Genomic DNA, 8,156 nt, shown 5'->3' on the forward strand with positions numbered 1-8,156 from the left:
GAGCAAGAAAACACTCATTCTAGTAAACAGACCATCAACCAATATGATTTTTTTCCTTCTCTATTCTTTTCTGCCATGGGAAAAACAAGAAATACAAGCCCAAATGCTTGCGCTTATTCATTCATTTATTTCACGTCTATCTAGTACATGCTATGTTCCAGAAACTCTACAAAGGAACTGGACTTACAAAACTAATCAAGGCAGCAGGACTGCCCTGCAACTTTCATGGACACTTTCCTTCCCTCCCTAAAAATCAATTAAACATGTGAGTCATGGTGGGCAGTGAGATGGCATTGCCAGCAGGGTTGTTCAGGCAGTCAGGCCACATACTCCATTAATAAGGTTTCCTGACAAGGGGGCCTGGGTGGCTCTGTCAGTTGAGCATCCGACTCTTGATTTTGGCTCAGCTCAAGATCCCAGGGTCATGAGGTGGAGCCCCGCATCTGGCTCCACACTAAGCATCGTGCCTGCTTGGGGTTCTCTCTCTCTACCGCTCTCCTCTGCTCGCACGTGCTCTCTCTCTAAAAAAATTAATTTAATTTAATTTAAAAAAATAAGGTTCCCTGACAAAAGAGACAATACTAAACCCAAAGTGTCAGAGGTTTTGAAGCCAGCAGGACTACCGTCTCGCTTTTCTTTAATTTCACAACGTTCTGAGGGAAATAAATCACTAGATTGGCTAATGTACCACGGTCCACTACATACTGCAGAAATTATTTAAAAATTACCTCAGAAATTCAGAAAGACACTTCTGTCTCAAGAAGAAATCAAATTTATCCAGACATGGAGGTCTGGAGTAAGCAAGTAGACAAAAGAATAGTCTTTAATATAAATAAAGGACTCCCAAAATGGCACATGAGAATTTATACATTAAGTAACTTGAATAAATATTCTGTAAAAAAAAATGAAATGTAGAAAATATAGATGAACACTTATATCACTTAATATATGTATCCTGGTCAGCTTCCCCTAGTAATAATTATTCATATACTTATCAAAGTATACATTTTTAAATGTTAGCCTATTAATATATAATTATTAAGTTTTTTATTTTTTTAATATTTGTTTATTTTTAAGAGAGAGAGAGCGTGTGGGTAGGGGAAGAGCAGAGAGAGAGGGAAACACAGAATCTGAAGCAGGCTCCAGGCTCTGAGCTGTCAGCACAGAGCCCGATGCAGGGCTCGAACCCACCAACCGTGAGATCATGACCTGAGGTGAAGTCAGACGCTAAACCGACTGAGCCACTCAGGCACCCCTGCAATTCTCAAGTATTACCAGTGTTGAGCTATTAGAAGTACACAATAGCAGGTAAACTATAGGTTTTCCATAATTTCACTTTTCTCTCAGCTTCTGTTTAGACATGGAAAGATTTATCAGACAGAATTGCTACTTTTGAAAAGTGGTTTTTCCTGAAATTGGATAAAGATTGGTGAAAGAATTTGCATTTTCTTCATTCACAAAGTTACTGGAGCAGAACTAGCTTAAAAAGCATATCCTACACTAAGTGATAAAAATATAGCCACAGTAATACAGGCGATTTGTGGTATTAAAACTTGGAGATAACACAAAAGACTATTTATAACCTATATTCAAAAGAAAATACCATGGCGTAAAACAGAAAATAAGAGGTAGAATGAATATAACATAGGAATAGATGTTTGACTAGAAAATACAACTTACTATGTTATTAGGGGTGGTAAGTCTTTTTTTAATTATTTTTTGACATTTATTTTTTTGAGACACAGAGAATGAGCAGGGGAGAGGCAGAGAGATAGGAAGACACAGAATCCAAAGCAGGCTTCAGGCTCTGAACTGTCAGCACAGAGCCTGACACAAGGCTTAAACCCAAGAACTGAGAGATCATGACTTGAGCCGAAGTTGGACGCTTAACAGACTGAGCCCCCAGGTGCCCCATGGGTGGTAAATATTGTTCTTTGATTTCATTTACTGTTTTGATTGTCATCATGTGTGCAAATTCTGGTAACCACCAAAACTTTCTCAAACTTAATGTCTGAAAGCCTCATAAAATAGACCTAAATATTTACCTTATTAGGGCAATTTATGAAACTTTAATAGGGTCTGACAGTGCCATGGGTATGTATTATTGTGAAAATAAAGTTTCACAAAGCCAAATAAATTGCCTTCCATACTTAAAAAATTACGTATTTTATTTTGCATTGATATAAAAATAAATATAATTCAGGCTAGGTTTATTAATTATGTTCATTACTTCTTCTGAATTTAAAATAGATTAAAATTATATTGTGATGTGCCCCTAAAAGTGTCACAGGGCCTGGACACTGTGTCTATGATGCCTAATAGAGAAGTTGGCTCTGTGACAGTCTCTGCCTTCCTGCCTTCCAACCTTCATAATTCAAAAATGTGCTTTTTTAAATGGTTATTTAGTTTGAGAGAGAGAGAGAGAGAGAGAGAGAGAGAGAGAAAGTGTGTGCATGTGCACACACACATGAGCAGAGGAGGAAGAGAGAGAGGAGACAGAGAATTCCAAGCATGCTCCATGGTGTGAGTGCAGAACCGATGCGAGGCTCCATCTCACAAACCATGAGATCATGACCTAAGCTGAAATCAAAAGTCAGACACTTAGCTGACTGAACCACCCAGGTGTGCCAATCGTGCATAATTCAAAAGTTACTCTCAGGGGCTGAGCATGATAGGTGGGGATGACGGGTGGAATTCAGGGTGTGGGAGTCTTGAAGGTTAATTATGAAGAATTTCCAAACTGGGGAAGAGAGGGCGGTGGCAATGGGGTAAGGAGGATGAGTGTGTGGAGAGACACCGACAGCAGCTTAAGGAGGGATTTTAGGTTCTGAGCAGGTGAGGAGAGGATCTAGCTGTGGGCTGGGCAGGTGGTAAGGGGGGTAAGGTGAGATCACAGAGCAAGAGCAGATGAGGAGAGTGACCTCACAGCTTAGTCCAGGCTGTCAGAAGCCGAAGTGGAATGTGTGTGTGTGTGTGTGTGTGTGTGTGTGTGTGTGTGTGTGTGTGTGTTTCTTAGCTCTAGCCATTGAGAAAAGCTGGGAGCAGTGACATTCCAATAATAAGAAATATACCTAGCTCCACATTTTGATTTCTAAACACCTTCTCCTTTAGAAGGAAGCAGGACTGGGGCACCTGGGTGGATCAGTCAATTGGGCATCTCGTTCTTGGTTTGGGCTCAAGTCCCACAGCAGGCTCCTTGCAGACAGTGCAGAGCCTGCTGGGAATTCTCTCTCTCTCCCTCCCTATCTACCCCTCCCCCTGCAAAATAAATAAATAAACTTTTTAAGAGTAAAAATAAAATGAAGTAAGATCAGAAGAAATGGCAGGAAAATTACAAGATGAGCTTAGAATATCTTGTTTCAGAAAGTAAGGAAGTACTAAAAAAATGATAGGGACACTGCCAAATTGGGAACAATTTGATAAAAGATTTCATAAATAATGATGATAAGAGATTAGAATCCAGTGAATAAAATAAGTATCCATGAGTCTGTACTGCTATAAATGAATTAATTAATGAATAAATAAGGAGAAGAGAAAGTTTTTCCTTATAGCAGAATGCCAACTAATAAATATAGAATTAATGATTAGATTAAAAATCATTATCTGGCAACATCATAATAATATTGATTCAAACAAGAATAATCAACGGATTGCACAAAAGACAAGAATAGATATTCTTTTAAAGAAGACTTCTAAATGGCCACCAGACAGATGAAAAGATGCTCAACATCACTCATCATCAGGGAAATGAAAATCAAAACTATAATGAGATACCACCTCATACCTGTCAGAATGGTTAAGTCAAAAACACAAGAAATAACAAATGTTGACAAGAATGTGGCGGAAACAGAGCCCTCGTCACTGTTGGTGGGAATGCAAGCTGGTACAGCCACTGTAGGAAAGAGTATGAAGGTTCCTCAAAAAATTAAAAATAGAATTACCATATGATCCAGTATTTCCACTACTGCATATTCACCCAAAATCAATAAAAAAATTCAATTGAAAAGATATATCCCATACTACGTTTATTGCAGCACTGCTTACAATGGTCAAGATATGGAAGCAGCCCAAATGTCCATCCAGAGATGAATGGATAAAAATGATGTGGCACATATACAGTGGAATGTTACTCACCCATAAAAAAGAATGAAATCTTGCCATTTGCAATAACATGGATGGATCTAGAGCATGTAACACTAACTGAAGTATGTCAGTCAGAGAAAGACAAAAACCATGTGATTTCACTCATATGTGGAGTTTAGGAAACAAAACAAAGATAAAAAGACACACACACACACACACACACACACACACACACACAACCCACCAGACTCTTAAGTATAGAGAACAAACTTGTGGTTGCCAGAGGGGCAGTGGATGGGGGATGGGAGAAGTAGATGAAGGGGATTAAGAGTACGCTTATCATGATGGGCCCTGAGTAATGTATAGAATTATCAAATCACTATATCATACACCTGAAACTAATATAACACTGTATGTCCATTATACTTGAATAAAAAATAATAATCAGGATGTCTGGATGGCTCAGTTGGTTAAGTGTCCAACTTTGGCTCAGGTCATGATCTCACGTTGAGCCCTGTGTTGGGCTTTGTGCTGACAGCTCAGAGCCTGGATCCTGCTTCAGATTCTGTGTCTCCCTCTCTCTCCTCCCCTCCCCCATCCCTGCTGTTTCTGTCTCAATAATAAATAAACATAAAACAATTTAAAAAAATAATCAATGGATGCTAAAACCCATGGCTGAGTATGTTTGATATAGAATGGCATATTTAAATAGTCTCAAAACACCTCCCTCAAAATACTAATTAAAAGGGAAGAAAGAATACTTTTACATAAAGGAGATTGGCAGATACTCCTAATTAAGTGGTCAAAGTGAGTATTACCATTAATAAGACAAATTAAAATTGTCTACCACCTGTTGGAGGCAATGAGAAGACCAATCAACTCTTCTGTGATATACCTATCAAAAGTAAAAAATAAAAAAGCATTATCTAAATATAGTTATGAAGAAATATAAGGTAAACTCCAATTGAGGTACCTTTCACAAAATAACTGCCCTGTAATTTTATAAAGTGTGAAGTTTCTAGAAGTCCAAGGGAGAGTAAAGAATTTTCCTGCTTTAAAGAAGACTAGTAAATGTGGTATGTGATTCTGGACTTGTTGCCAAAACTTGAGCGGTGTCTTCAGACTAGATGGTAATGATGTATCCATGTTATTTTGCTGATTTTGATGGTTGTATTTTCATTATGTAGAAGGACATCCTGTGTGAGAGAACAGCACACTAAGACATTTGGGGGGGGCAGTGGTGACAAGGCATCAGTGCCAGCAAATTGCCCTCAGATGTTTCGAGAGAAAAATTATTACACTCTTCTTGCAAGTTCTCTTCATGTTTGAAATCATTTCAATAGAAGAAGACGAAATTGAAAATCTTCCAACTTTTACAAGACTTTTAGTCAAGGACTACAGAAATTGTTACTGAAGTGTTGTGTGTTCCCCGAAGAACATGTGCTTCTAGAGATTTTAAATGAAGTGGGGTTTTTGTTGTTGTTGTTGTTTGTTTGTTTTTTGTTTTGCTGACCTAAATGTATGGCTGCCACATGCAAAACGAATCTGTGGTTTGAGGAGAAAGAGGAAGCAGTGACTGCGAGAGAGCTGTGAGGAACTTCTGCTGTTTTAGCATTCTGTTTCCTGACCTAGGTGCTGGGTGCATGAGAGCTCATCCTGATGTATTCCTTCGAGCCGCACACTTGAGCTTTGTGCTCTTTTCTGTCCACATGTTGAATCAAGAAAATTTCCATGTAAGTTTAAAAAAAAGACATAGTCCTTCATCTTAAAAACTCCACAGACCACCATAAACACCAGACGACAATTTTGTCAGAGTTACGTCTGTCACACTCACAAGTCGACAGCGAAGCATGAACGTAACCTACAATGAAGCTCTCAGTTTTGTGGTTCAACAGAAATTCAAAGGAGAAGACCACTGGAGAAGGCCACAGTCGAAAAACCACACTCGCTCATCAGTTCTCTGCGTCATCTCTCTCGCAGGTGTGCCAGATGGCTGTCAGAATCCAATTTTACTACCACCGTGTTCCTGCCCTCCTCTAATAACGCAAGGAAAGATTCTAACATTCACACACATTCAAAGATGTTACCTGCACAGGGACTTGGTCAATCTGAGGACTCGAAGGATGCCTGCACAGTTAGGAGAGTGTCTGAGTGAGGCCCCGTGATACTGCTGTCTAAATAATACATGTGGCAAGATTCCCAAAGATGTGAGTAAAGATAAGAAGGAATGTGCCTGCTGGGAATGCATCTACTGTGTGATGTGCTGCATGTGCAAAGTGTCGTCCTCAACAAGGGTGTCATTTTCTCCTAGAAATCCCAGCTCCTGGAACCAGGCCAGTACTGCCCTGTACAAGCACTTGGACCCCTTACTCCACACAGTGGTCCTTCTTCCTCTTACTGCTTCTCAGACTTCAACCTGGTGACCTCGTTAGAATGTGGGTTCACATGTGGGGCAGTGACTCCATTTCTAACCTGCTTGTGCCGGTGATGCTGTTCGGTGGCCTCATCTGGTCAGCCAGGCGTTAAAGACCAATCTTCATTTTATCTGTTTGCTTTCCCTTTGTGGGAAAGAGTTGATCTATTAAAACCAAGTGGACGATGAATTCATTGAGCTTCTTTACAATGATGCGAACACTCAAAACATAGAACAGGAAGCCTGAGAGAAGGGTGTGAAGAGACAGTGGTCCCTCTTGCTGCTCTATTTCTGTCAATATCACCCTTCTTGGGTGTAGAACCCACAGTCCTGTGTTTACGCCTCAGCCCTGGCACTTACAGGTTGCATGATTTGGGGAAGATCATGTAACTTCTCTGTCCTCTTTTCTCACCTACAAAATCAAAATGATAATATGCTCTTCTGTTTGTGTTAAGTAAAATTTACTGTGGGTGGTTTCGTATAACTAAGGAATGTTAATATATCATTTGGGCATAAAAATAAACCATGACTGTGGAGCGAGGAGGTGAAAGAGATGTATCCAGACTAGTAAGAAATAATAAGGATAGTCGCACATAGTATTATGACTCAATGAGCAACAAGCCCTGTGCTTCAGCTTGACGTGCTTCACATTAACTTGACACTTGGTCTGTATGACAACATTATGAGGTGCATAGTATGGTTAGCCCCCATTTTGCAGACAAAACTGAGGGCTCACAAGGCTTTTTGTGTGCAAGAAAATGCAATTGTGAAGGAGTAGAGCAGAGGCAGAATTGAAAGCCTGGGCTGTCAAAGTCCAAGCTCTAAGTAGCAAAATGGTTTTCAGAATCATCGGTTGATCATAATCACCTGGACCACTTTAAAAACAATCCAAGGTTCCCAGGCCCAAGCCACGACCCACAAAGGCAATTCTTAAACAGCCTGGCATCAGTCCACTCTGAAAGGTTCTGCCTTTCTCTAATTGTGTGAGGGGACCTTCAGAACATGTCTCTGGTCAGTATAGAGACCCCAGTGACACTTTGACAGTCACGAGCATGTCTCAGTGAATTCTTGTGGTGCTGGTTGTTACCGTCATGGGCTGAAAGTTGGGAGCTGGGGAGAGGAGGGCCTCACAGAGTCACTGTCTCACCATGACACTGATCTCCAGTTTGTCGTTGAACACCAAGGCATCCAAATGTCTATCACTTCCCTCTTCTGCCAATAAGACCCTGCTGCTCTTTGGACCTGAGTCTTGGCCGAGGACTTGCTTGAGGCATCCAGATTTCAATCCCAGATGCCTGGAACTGACCACAGTGGGATGGAGCCCAGAGTCCTGGGATAAAACCCAATGAGTAGCAGTCTCATTAGGGAGCCACTTACCCAGTCTGGAATAGTCCTCGAGGTGTTTTTCTCTTCACAAAGATCTCTGACGCTTCTTTCTTTGACAGGAAGGACCTGGGGGAAGTCCCTCTGATTTCTGCCTGTTGACACTGATCTACTTTGGCCTTCTGACTTGTGTGGGCTTCCTGACGTCTCTGTCACTACAGACTATAAGGGATCTCACTTTCTATTTTTCCAAGGTCAAAGGAAGAGAGGAAAACCTCCACCTACCTCAGTCTACCATCATCATTCACCACCATCCCTCACACCTTTCTTTGACAGA

General features: G+C 40.6%; 1 pseudogene; it reads left to right on the forward strand.

Annotated features, from left to right (window-relative positions):
• The first annotated feature begins 272 nt into the window (after nt 1-272).
• LOC115287081 lies at nt 273-6,238 on the forward strand (annotated as a pseudogene).
• Nucleotides 6,239-8,156: the final 1,918 nt, after the last annotated feature.

The sequence above is a fragment of the Suricata suricatta genome, chromosome 3 (genome assembly GCF_006229205.1).
Source record: "Suricata suricatta isolate VVHF042 chromosome 3, meerkat_22Aug2017_6uvM2_HiC, whole genome shotgun sequence".
Classification (NCBI taxonomy): Eukaryota; Metazoa; Chordata; class Mammalia; order Carnivora; family Herpestidae; genus Suricata; species Suricata suricatta.